We start from the raw sequence: 13,376 nt of genomic DNA, 5'->3' as shown, positions 1-13,376 counted from the left end.
TTGCTGTTTCTGACATTTTACCTGTGGGTTTTAGACTATAGAAAATATACATTTTATTAAAAAATGACAAGGTACATATTTTGACTTACGTTGTGGTTGTTGTATTTACTTTGTTTTAGTTCTCAAATGTATTTTTGCAAGCCCGCTTTGTGCTGTTTGTAGCACAATTTTCTTTTGTTGTAGTTTGTTGAGATGAAAAATGTATTGTGTTGGCTCATTTTTTCATAAATGATTTAGTTGTTTTTTTTAAAATCTGTAAAGGTGTTCTTTATACTTTAGTTTTAGCTTTGGTTACTATACTTACGTTTGTTGTGCCTTTTTTTATTTCGTTATTCCTTCATGTGAAAATGCAAATGTAATTTGGAACATAAACAGGTAGCATATTTTTTATTATTTACCTTAAAATATTTTTACTTATGCATGCAGTCTGAACAGAGTATTGTAGCTGCATGATGCTGAAATGGTAAAGGAAAATTGACTCCTGAAATGAGTGCAATAAGTCTTTGATGTGTTTTACAGTGCCATTTTATGTTGGTCTATACTTTACTCACTTTCATCCAGTATATAAGGAAGCTTATAAAGCGACTGGTTACGCACACCGGTGTGTCCCCGCGCTGTAGTAAGTGAGAGATCCTAGAGCCCCCTGCCCAGACTAAGGTGCCCAGTCCCATTAATGAAGGAACAAGTATGTTTTAAGCTCTCTTCTAAACCTGGTCTCAGAGGGTTCCAACCTAAGCTCGAGAGGGAGTTTATTCCATCTCTTGGCCGCCAAGAGCCGGAATGATCTGCCACCCATTCTGGCCTTCTTGACTTTATGGGCCACCATCAGGCCAGTCCCAGTGGATCTAAGGGACTGTACGGGCCTGTAGACAGTGATGAGATTCTGCAGGTACCTAGGAACAATGTCTTGGGTGATGCGATGGCACGTGCAAAGGGCCTTAAACACAATTCTCTTCCTGACAGGAAGCCAGTGAAGAGCGTCCAAGGTCCTTTTGGAAGTAGCCCTTCTCGGTAGCCTAAGGACCAGCCAAGCCGCCGCATTTTGGATCACATGAAGCCGGTCAAGACTCTTGACCGTGGCACCCAGATACAGTATATTACCATAATCTAAACGTGAGGTAACAAGTGCATGCACCAGTGTCTTTCTGGCTTCTATCCGAAGGAGTTCCATAGTTTTGCGCAGACCTTTCAGGACACCAAAGCAAGTCCCCACCACATGTCTGATATGAGGTTCAAATGTGAGATCAGAATATACCCATACACCTAGGTTCTTAGCCTGGGAGCACGGCATAGGAGCTGGACCTAAGCAGGACGGCCACCACGCCAATGACCACACAGACGGGCCCCCCCACCATGAGCACCTCTGTCTTGCTACCGTTCAACTTCAGGCAGTTGTTGGCCATCCAGGAGACAAGCTCCTGCATGCATGCTCTGAAGTTGGATGCAGCCAGATCCGGTGTCCGTGAAAGCGAGATGACCAGCTGCGTGTCATCGGCATATGATACAATCCTGATTCCAAAACCCTCCACTATACTCGCCAGTGGAGATACATATAGATTAAATAGGGTGGGGCTCAGGGCAGAGCCCTGAGGCACACCCTGATCCAGTTTCATAGCTTTGGAGTAGTAGGCGCCCTGTCTGACCTGAAAGCTCCGTCAGTAATGATTGTATCCATTTTAGCGCCGCGCCTGAGACTCCGCCCTTGTTCAGACACTGTAGCAAGGTGTAATTTGCTACAGTGTCAACAGGATTGTTACCGTTAGTAGTATATCTACTTGTATTATTGAAAAATCCATCTTATACTTTACACAATTACATCACACTTCCATTGAGAAGATACACTTTACCAAGCCCTGAAAAAGTCCTTCTAGGGCGAAACATGTTGGCTACACTCAAATAAAGGACGATGTTCTTTTAATGAAAATGAAAAATAGGAAGAATTCTCTTTTAAGAACAAATACAATCAAGTCTGTGCATCATGTTGAACAACCGTTCTAAATTGTATTAGATTTATTTGCATACTGTTACAACTGAAAGAAAGTACTAGTGCTGGGTCACCTATTTTTTAAATTGTCTATGGACTTTCTCCTGTTTGGAAGACTAGGAGGTCTGGTCTTCTAGATTCGTGCACTGTCCCAATCTACTACAACTTTTAGCCACTAGAGAGTTGCGTGAGAATGTTCTGTTGGCTCAGCCTCTTTGCCTATATCACTTGTTTATTTATTTATTTGTTTGAGCACTTGAAGGGGGTTTGTGCACTCCTTTTGCTTTGAACAGGGAGCAGGATCAATGAGAATATCATTAGCCCTGTGAATTCTTGTGCTTTTTATTATTGTGATAGGTTGTTGTGCATATCTGCTGTTACAGTGGTGGAGAGGGCAGTGAACATTTCTGCATTCCTCCTTGCCAGCACTGTTTTCAGCATAATATATGTTTTCCCACATACAGTACCATGTTACATAATTTACAGTATCGCAAATTACATCTTTCACTAACTTTAATGTAAACATCTGCCATCCATCGTGAAAGATGGAAATTTGATCTCACTGAATGACTCAATTAGTATGTGAATGAGTGTCTTCCCAATATGGACGTAATTCATGATATTGAACTATACACAGACAACCCTAGCCCCCAACAATCAGTCTAAAACATACTTGAAGGAAACAGCCTATAAAATTCAACATTTCAGCATGATATGTTGTTGATTGGACAAAGGAGTCACAAGATACATTTTTCAAATAAGTTAAGTAATACCCTGCATGAAGACTTTAATAACCTCTAAACATAAGCACACAATGTTTGCAGGTGCATAATGTTTAGCTCCTATTGATGTCTTTTGTTGGTATGGTGAGTTTTTGTTCAGTTGTTTTTGGGTGATTAGGAAAAAATAGACCCTTGCTCATAAAAAGGCTTGCATTGCCCAGCATCACTTTTTTTTTTACATTCCGGCAGCACAAGACTATTAATCATGTCTATGAGGTGATGCAAAGCCACTCTACTTGGCTTTGCATGGCCTCATAGATATGGAGTAAGACAAAGAAGTGCAAGTCACTGCCTTGCCTTAAACCGCACCATGGAGGTGATCCTTGGTTATTGAAGTGGGTTTTCCTATGCAACACCCATGGATTTTGACACTGCTCCAGATTTATTTATTCACGGAGACCTGAGGCAACGCTAAAACCTTATGCCTCTCCATGGCAGGATTAACGAGGAGACATATTTTTATGTCTCCTGAATCCTTCCTCTTTCCATGTGTGCTGCATTTTGCAGCACACATAGAAGAAAGAAAATGCCTCTTGCTATTGTTTTTATGCAGGAATGTGCCCCTTCCTGCTCAAAAACAATCCTGCCTGCAACAGAGGCACTTCTGCGCCATGGTACAAGGATTCCTGTTGGCAGTATGCAGCAAATTGTGCTCCAGTGCAGGGGAAAAGGACAGGAATGCACCGTAATTCATAAATTTGGTGCATTCCTGCCCTTTCACATTAGTGTAGGCAGGGCCGGACTGAGAACAGAAACCGGCCCTGGCAAACTGCTCAGCTGGCACCCCCTAGGGTCAGGGGGAGTGCAGGTGAGCATTTTGCGACGGCCGGTTTCGGACAATTTTGTTACCGGGGGCCGTCATTGCCGACCCCCGGTAACAAAAACGGCCCCACAGGGGCCCACAACCGGCCCCCACCCTAGCGGCCTACCGGGGAAATGCCTGGTGGCCGCTATGGCCAGTGTAGGGTAGCACAGCAAGAAGACTTGTGGCGCTGCCCTTGGCCAATTCCTCATTCATGAGGCCCCAGGTGTACAGTGTGTATGTGTCAGTGCAACAGATATCTGTAAATATAAAAACGGATGCTTACACAAAAGGGAAAATGAGATATGTAGAAGGTATTTGTGAGAAAGTCATCATTTTCGCCCTGATCGCCCCCATTATAGGATTTATACTTGTGATAACTGACTCTGACGGTGCCCTGGGCTCTGCTTTCCAGACAAGGGGCCAGTGCTCTGATTATAAGGTATATGGTCTTTAGGTATATAATAGGGCATGTAGGTCTGGAGGCCCAGCCCCAGCAGACTTAATGCTCTTAAGTATGAACTACTATGCTGCCTGCTGTAATTTTAAAAGCACCCCTTTTTGACTGCATTTACCTTAACAATTATATGCAAATTAGACTTTGGAATTAAAAGTACTTCCAAAGTCTTAAACTACCTTACTTTTATATATAGATCACCCCTAAGGTCTCCCCTAGGTGCCCAGGGTTAGGGTGTCTTGAAACTATAAGCAGGGGAATTATAAAAGATGATTTATATGTCCTGGTGAGGGAAAACTGACTATTTTGTTTTTCCCATTGTAGCTCAATGGCTCCATAGGCTAACATGGGAACACTTTATTAAAGTATAACTCTTGAAAGAAAGGATTTAAATACTTCAAAGTATCAACATGATAATTAAAATAAATCCAACAACTTACCACTTTTAGATTTTTCATAACTATCACTAAAAAGAAGGTATAGAATTTTATTTTCTGTAAGCCAATACCCAGCCTTCCAGAAGTCCTTCTCTGATTGGTCAGCCTCTTCCAAGCTGAGCCAAGCTGGGTTAATGAGGTGTGAGGTGAACTGACTGGGGACAAAGGATTTCCAGTAGAAGGAGAATTACAAGCTGCAGAGCAAAAGGCCGGATGGGATGGAATGGCCAAACTGGTCTTCAAAGAAGGAACGACTGCTAAATTTAGATTTTTGGAAGAATAGTACTTTCTGGCTCAAGAATATGCCACACTTTGGAGGAAGTGGCCATACCCATTTGTGGCACCCTTCATCCCATTGGTCACTGGTGTCCCTCTGCTTGGACCGCCAGGAACTGTGAATTAATATGGGAGTGTTGCCAGGCTTACATTAAAAGCTCAATAAGAGGTTTTAGTCTTCATACTTTGACAGCCCAACACATTTTCTGTGTTATGTTCAGACCATTGTTCCTCCATGTTGAGTAAATTATCAATAACAGAAATGATCAAAGAATCTATACAGACGTAGTGCATAGAGCAGAAAACAGATATTGGGTAAAAATGTATCTTTCAGATTATTTATCCACCTCAGAAGTATTAATAAAGGTGTTTTCCAAAATTTGTAACACCTATCAAATTTGGCATTAGTAATTCCTGTCCTAAATTAGGCATGCTCCGTGCAGTAACAACATATTTTATATTTACAATAAAATACAAGACATCACTGCTTTAAATACAAGTATAATGTCATGTGGACAAACCTTTATGACCACGGAGACAATGGTGTAATGTAAGCATGCCGAGACATAAAACAAAGCAAATAATTTTTTTTTTGCTACGAATGGGCAAATATGCGTTTAGTTTTGCTCATCAAGAAAATACATTAAATGTATATTTTTTTGGCTAAGAGTGAGCTCTCTGAAGTATTTCATCTTTGGAATTTCACAATCCTAGGTTTACCTAATCGTTTGTAGACCAACCCTGTTAGAAATGGGGGGTCTCAAATCGGCAGAGGAAGGTACCTTTGTCCAAATAGGGATGTTTGCTTCTAGTCAGGGTAAGGGAGATACACACTTTAGATAACAGCTGCTCATCCCCTAGGCAGCTTGGCACGAGCAGATAGACTTATATCAAAGGCAATGTGTAAAGTATTTGTACTCAAAACACACATTAATACAGTGATAACCCCACAAATGGACACCACACCAGTTTAGAAAAATTAAGTATCTTTATATAAACTCAACAAGACCAAAATGACAAAAATCCATCATACATATAATAGAATATGACTTTCAAAAGGTTTCAAACAAATTGGGGCCTCATTTATGAAAAGTGATGCATCGCTGCGTGAAAACAGCGATGCGTCACTTCTCATTGCGCCATCCTTGCGACATGCTGGAATGCGTCATATTTACAGTATGACGCATCATGTCGCAAGGAGTTACAGATACGTCAGTATTTCTGACGTATTTGTAGGTGCAAAAATTGACGCATTTCTGGAGTGTGTCACAAAAGTGACGCAACTCCATCAATGAGTCATTTTACATGGGCAAGTCCCATTTCAAATGTGCCTGCGTCAGTCTTACGCCTGCTGTCAGGCTGGTGTAAGATATTGACGCATTTGTGTCCTAGAAGTGATGCAGTGAAATCTCATAGATTTCACTGTGTGTCTTCTACGAGGCTTACTTGTGTCAGAACGCCCACCCTGCATACATTATACATGGCGCAGGTATAATGTGGTGCAGGGGTTTACAAACTGACGCATCTACCTAGATGCGTCACTTTGTAAATATTACGCAACATGGTGCATTTTTTACGCTGCTGGTGCGTCCCAAAGAGTGACGCACCGGCAGCGAAAAAGTGATGCAAGGGCTCATAGATAAGCCCCTTGGTCTATAGAAAACTATGGATGCATGATTTCTCACAAAGTCCCTGTAGATGGGTCAAAATTCACAAGGCCAAACAACCGCAGAGATGAGAAGCATTGAGAAACTAAGAGATGTGTCAGTTACTGAGACCTTGGAGAAGTGACTCGTTGAATCCGGGCTGTAGGGGGAAGTGATGCGTCGACTCCAAGGCGATTCTGGTCCACAGGTGATGCGTCGGGAAAACTTGCCACACAGGTGCAATGAGTGGAAATCTGGGATGCATCTGAGATCGATGCCAGGCATCGAGCGGTGCTACTTCACTTTCTTCAGCCGTGATTTCTTGATAAGTTGGTTCTTGCAGTGGCGCCAGGCGCTGCATCGGTTCAGCAGTGGAGCCGCAATGCATGGAGATTTCTTCTTGCACAGCAGTGCTGCATCAAAGAAACACCCGCAAGAAGAGTGATTCATCAATTTCTTCAGTTCTTTAAGCTTCATCCAGCTCCCAGCAGCAAGCACAACCTCCAGAGGCCCAGAACTGGAATGGGTACCTCCTGGCAGGTCAGACTCCCAGCAGCAGAGTTCAGGGAAAATGGTGGTGAAGTGTTTGTATCACTGAGACTTCAGAACAGGAGGCCAGCACCCACAGGCCCTTGGAGATCTTCTTTAAGCAGGTTAAAAGCAAAATTCCAGTTGTTATCCTCTCCTTGGCAGAAACAGCAACTGCAGGTCAACCGTACACAGCACACAGCAAAGGGGCACTACTCTTCCTTACAGCTCTTCACGTCTTCTCCCTGGCAAAGGTTCCTCTTGAGTCCAGAAGTGATCTAAAGTTCTGGGGTTTAAGGTCTTATACTTATACCCCAAAATGACTTTGGTTCCTTTGTTCCTTTGTTCAAGGGCCTCTGATCCCAGCCCAGTCCAACCCAGCTCTGTCCTCCCTGGTGCAGTATGACCACAGGGGGCGGAGATAGCATTGTGCAAGGGAGACAGGTCCTATTCAGGTGCAAGGAAATCTCCTCCCACTATTCTAAATTCAGCCAAGCCTATTCAGCTCAGCTCTTAGACATCCAGGAAGGGCCAGGCACACCTCACCCCGTCCCAGTGGCTGCCTACAGTGAATGAACATCCCCAGCCTCAGTCTTTCAAAACCAGAAAGTCGATACACAAACAGGCAGAGGCACAGAGAAGTGTTAAACAAGAAAATGCCTACTTTTTAAAAGTACAGCTACAATGAAGTGATTCAAGTGAACCAAGTCTTCAATATAATCCAAGTAACCCATAGCGAACCAATCGATGTGTCATTCAAAATTATCCAAATCTTAGTATATATAAATATATATATATATTATATATATATATATATATATATATATTTATATATATATATATATATATCAAAGCGAGAGTAGAAAGAAGGCACTCACTCGACTTGATTCTGACATAGGCGGATTTATTAAACAGTTGCTGCCATGCCCTAGGCGTTTCGGTCAGGTGGCTCTGACCTTATTCACGGGAATAGGTTACACAGAGTGAAGTTCTTCTTTTATTGCAGTTCTCCCTTCACATGGCTACTTCCTGTTTAAGCTAATTCTGTGCATTGTGGGTGTTGTAGTGTTTCATATTCTTATATGTGATATATAGTGAAAAAGTGTACATTTTCTCTGTTACCATTCATATTAATTTAATGTTCTCGGTTTGGAGGATTCTTTTGATTTGATGTCCTTCTTCTCCTTATTTGTTGGTTACTCTTTTCATTTTAGCTCTCTGGTGAGCAATCCTTATGTTGTTATTTCACTTTGTGATTTCAGTATCACTGTTTCATCTCCTTTCCACAGCTTCACATTTCGTGCTCCTGGTGAGTTAGTTATTTTTCATCTCAGCTTTACAAATGCACATAAAGTTCCTCGTCTTGGTTAAGACCCCTCGGATCCAGAGTTCGGAACGCCAGTATGTGTTTGCATTCTTTCTGACGTAATATGCGTTCTCTGTTGCCTCCTCCTTCCAATGGTGGTACCTGTTCAATTGCCCAGTACTTGAGACTCTCCCACTGAATCCCATGTACTTTCTCCATGTGTTTGGCAATTGCGTTGGAGCGATCTTTGTTTTTTGTGGCACGAATGTGCTCCAAAATCCTCTTCTTAGCCTCAAAGATAGTGCTACCTATAAAGCGTAGCTGGCATGGACACTCTACCATGTAAACAACGTAATTGCTTTTGCACGTCAGATGTTCTTTTATTTGCCACTTCGTGCCCCTCTGGATGTCCAATTCCTTTTTGGGTACCGCAATTTTGCACGCTTTGCAATGTTTACATGGCCAGAAGCCCTCTCTCTGTAACCATGTAATGGTAGGTGTGTCTTTGAAATGGCGGTGTGTGATTTTGTCAGTGATGTTTTTGGCTCTCTTGTACGTAACACTTGGATGATCTGCCATGATGTTCGCTAGGGTTGGGTTGAGTCTTAATATGCCCCGTGCTTTTTGTTGATCCTATTGAGATCTTTGTTTTCCACACTATTCGTTGTGATTAGTCTAATCGGTTGGAGTACTGGTGATGTTACCCTATTTCCCTTGATTTTATTTAGGATATCGCCTCTTCGTTGTTTCTCAACCCTTTGTAGACTAGTTTCCACAACTTTTCTGGAATATCTACGTTTCATGAATCTCTCACAGGTTTGGTTGCTGTGCTTTTTGAATTCAGCCTCTGATGAGCAATTCCTCCTTCGTCTTAGGAATTCCCCATAGGGTATACTCCTTTTCAGTTTTTCCTGATGGAAACTGTCTCTGTGTAAAATTGCATTGGTTGAGGTCTTTTTCCGGTGCAATGTTGTTTGGAGAGTATTGTTTTCCACATAGATGGTGGTTTCAAGGAAAGTTACTTTCTTTGCGCTAATTTCATAGGTGAATTGCAATTTTGTGATGTTATTGTTCAGTTTTTCAAAATATTTGCCAAATTCTTTCTCAGTGCCATCCCAGATGATTAAGAGGTCGTCAATGATTAATGATGTATATATATATATATATATATATATATATATATCCTCTCACCAATCTTTCTCGTATAAAAGATACTCGAAACCTTCCTTCTGCAAAAAGTGATTTATTGCGGCAAAAAACAACGCGTTTCGGCGACTAAGCCTTGATCACGTTTGAAAGTCTCGATGCACACAATCAAATTTAAATCCATTGGTGTAAAACAAATCATAAACATTAACATAGGACTATTTACTGGTGCTATATACAAGCTGGTAAATGTATCGGCCATCTTACAGTGTGCAAAAAACGCTGCGACCACATATATATAGTACATTTCTAAACGCCCATAGTTCGAATTGTGATTAGTGCTGTATTACATGTTTCATAAGTCATAATTATGCAAACAAGAGGTATAGTTTTCATATGGAAATTCATACGAAATTCATGGTCATAGGCATCTATTAAATAAGGAAGGTCTCGCCCAAGTGGGCTTGACATTATAAGAAGAACATGATTTAGCATGCAGATGGTATAACTTCCATAGGGCTAGTCCTTTGGGAATCATATTCATATTCATATAGAAAACTAGAAAAACTAGAAAAAGTCTTGCCCAAGTGGGCTAGTCGTTATTCTTAACCAGTTGGAGACATGCAACGTCGTTACCATCATATTGCCCCTCTAAAGAGTGTATTATCGTTATTATGCTTAGTCCATATTTTGTCAGCATACAGCACACCTCAGAATAGATCAAAAAGTCCATCAACAACTTGGTAGACGTGGCAGACTAGCGCAGTAATGCCCCAGTGGGCTTAGACAATGTTGACTAGTAAACATGTAAGATATTTAATAAAATCTGCGTCTTAATGTCCAAACTCATTGATCTCTCTGTTGAAACAACATGTGCGTTAATTTTCTGTGGCCACAGTATTCTACACCATCCAAGCACCTATGAAAATAGAAATTTAAAATTACTAAAAACTGTGACTGCGATCCTGTACTATTGTTAGCTCATGCACTGAAATTAATGCAAATGTATTGCCAGTTCCTCAGTAACATTTAATCCATTCGGTAAAATGCTCTTGAATTCGATAATGTACAATGATTCTAATTTGCGTAGCGATAACTCTTGATTGCCTCCCCTGATCCCAAGGTCCACACAATCAATCACAACCATGCGTACTCCTGTTTCATCTTGGTAATGATGCGAGATATATATATATCCCACGCTAGTGCAGCTTCACAAGCAATGCCTCCTCCTTGCCTCTTACGACGAGGCCCGTGGCGAGGCAGGCAAGCCTCAAATATAAAACTCCACGCCGCCGCTCCTTAAAGCACAGCAACCACGGACATCAAAAAGGACTTTAAAGCAGCAAGCATTTATTTTACAAAGACAGACAGAATGTCAACCACTCTATGCGTTTCGGGATCTCTCCCTTGGTCACAAGTGTACGTGGCTATGTTTCAACCAAACTTAAATGCACATGTGATATTTCCACAATATAAACAGTGAGAAAAGACTGTTGTTCAACATGAAAGTTTTAAATAATAAACTGATTTTTAAAGTGCCTTTCCTCAAAATATAATTACTGCAGTCAATAAATCGTGCACAATTCCATAGCCTAAATAACATTACGTCACTTTATATTTACATTTAAAAGTAAATAAGCGATGTTTGTGCGAAATTGTAAATACACGCGCCTTCGGTTCCTGAAACAAAACAACTTAATATGGGTCAATAACACTGTTCAATGCTTAGTGAATTAGATTGTTGAATGAAATTACATCGTTACACTTAACCTGCTCGCATTGCAGTTATTCAATGCAACTTTATCGATATAGACAACTTTCTCACATTGCTAGTTAACAGTGGTAAAGGTCATGTAGCCCCAGTGGGCAACAGAGTATCAAAAAGGCAACCGACCCATGAAGAGTTCTGCACGCCAGAATGGTTCGGTTAGATACCAAAAAATAATGAGACGTAAAAATATGACAATGTTAATGGCTGACAATAAATGAAACATTGAGCTGCATTATAAAATCTCACAGGTATTTTGCCCATGTGGGCTAATAAAAAGAAAGGAAAGGTACTTAAGCTCTTTAAAAATTCTTCGTCCACTGACATCTTTCTCTGTAACAAACAAAAAAATAAAAACATTACGATTAAAACATACACCTAAACTCATATAACAATGACAATTACATTAAAAAATACTCATAATTAGATAAGGCAGGTTCATCATTTCTAGAAACAACTCCCTAAACCAAGGGCTAGTTCTTCTTATTTCATTATTATAAACTTTATAACGGGCACAGACTTGTGGCACGCAGTAAAAAACTCTGAACATGATTCAAATAGTTATAACATCTAACTTAGATGGACTGACATCTCTTCATCACAATTGTGGCCTGTAGGGATAAGAGTCCTATACCGAATGATTAATTTAGATTCTAATCTCCGCAGTTCCTTCATCCTGTTTCCTCCTCTCTCATTTAATTTAATGGTATCAAGCAGAACAAAACTCAAGAGGTTGGTATTTTGATTATGATGGCTTTGAAAATGATGTGCAATCGGGTATTGTTTATCCCCATTCTTTATTGCACATAAATGCTCAAGTATACGCATTTTAGCTTTCTTGATCGTGCTGCCTATATAGGCTTTTTTAAAAGGACAAAAAAGGGCATGCACAGCGTGTTCTGTATTACAAGATGTATGTTTAGTGATCACATAGGGTTTACATTCAGCTGAGAGTTTGCACTCTTTTACATTCTTACTGTTTGTGCGCGCTTTACAGCTTCGACAAGTGTAAAATCCCTGTACTCCTGTTATTCTGGATGCGGTTGGTTCTACTGCATTGTAGAGTGTGTCTTTCGGTAATTTATCTCTCTTGTAAGTGATCTGGGGGAAATTTCCTACACTGCTTGCCAGATCTTTATCTGTACTTAATACTGGCCAGAAATTATTTCGGCTTTTACGCACCTCGTGTGCCTGTCTGTTATATGTTGTAATGAATTGTATGGTCTGGGTTTCCTCCTGCTCTTGTTGTGTAACATTTTCCGCCAAGAAGCAACTCTCTTGTTCTTTTGGCCACTTCAATTTTAGCTTTATTGATAGTAGATTGTGAATAGCCTCTTTCTAAGAATCTTTTCGTCTTAATAGTCACTTCTTTCAGATAGTTGTCTGATGTACTACAATTTCTGTTAGCTCGTAAGAGCTCTCCCAATGGTATACTCTGAATCAGAGCACCAGAGTTACAACTTCTAGCATGAGGGAGACTATTTCCTGCTGTACTCTTCCTAAACAGTGAACTTTCCAGTTTATTGTCACGAATGGTTAGGTGTAGATCTAAACATTCTAGTGTATCTTTCGACCATTGTGATGTAAGCTGTAAATTTAAAGTATTGATGTTGAGTTCTCTTACGAACTCAATTGCCTCTTCCTCAGTTCCATCCCATATACAAAAGATGTCGTCTATGTAGCAAACCCACATAGCGACATTTGTTTTGTACATGCTCAGCCTACATACAACTTCTTCTTCCCAAACCCCATGTAGAGACCTGCAAACGATGGAGCAAGCAGGTCCCCATAGATGTTCCAAGGGTTTGATGATAGATCTTATTATCAAAGAGGAAAAAGTTTTGTTTTAAACAGGTGGACATCATTTCGATCAGCATTTCAGTATGAAATAAATATGAGATTGACCTCTCACTCAAGAAATGCCTACAGGCTTTAATGCCTTGATCGTGCAGGATACACGTATAAAGACTTGTGACATCCAATGAGAGGAGTGAATAACTCTCCTTCCAATGAATGTTTATAAGCTTTCTCAAAAAATCCCCTGTATCTTTTACATACGATGGTAGGGGGGAGTGTAAGACAGCCCTCGGGAAGTGGTTGGTGTTGGCAACAACTACAACAGTGATCAGGCAATAAGAAGTTCAAAGTTTAAACAGCAAGGGGCCATTACTTGAGTTGCACAGAGTTAGTGGCCCTGGATGCACTGTGGGCGGCACAGGCACACCACCATAGGACCGTGAATTG

Source organism: Lissotriton vulgaris, chromosome 6 (genome assembly GCF_964263255.1).
Source record: "Lissotriton vulgaris chromosome 6, aLisVul1.2, whole genome shotgun sequence".
NCBI classification, from domain to species: domain Eukaryota; kingdom Metazoa; phylum Chordata; class Amphibia; order Caudata; family Salamandridae; genus Lissotriton; species Lissotriton vulgaris.
This window is presented reverse-complemented; position numbering follows the sequence as displayed.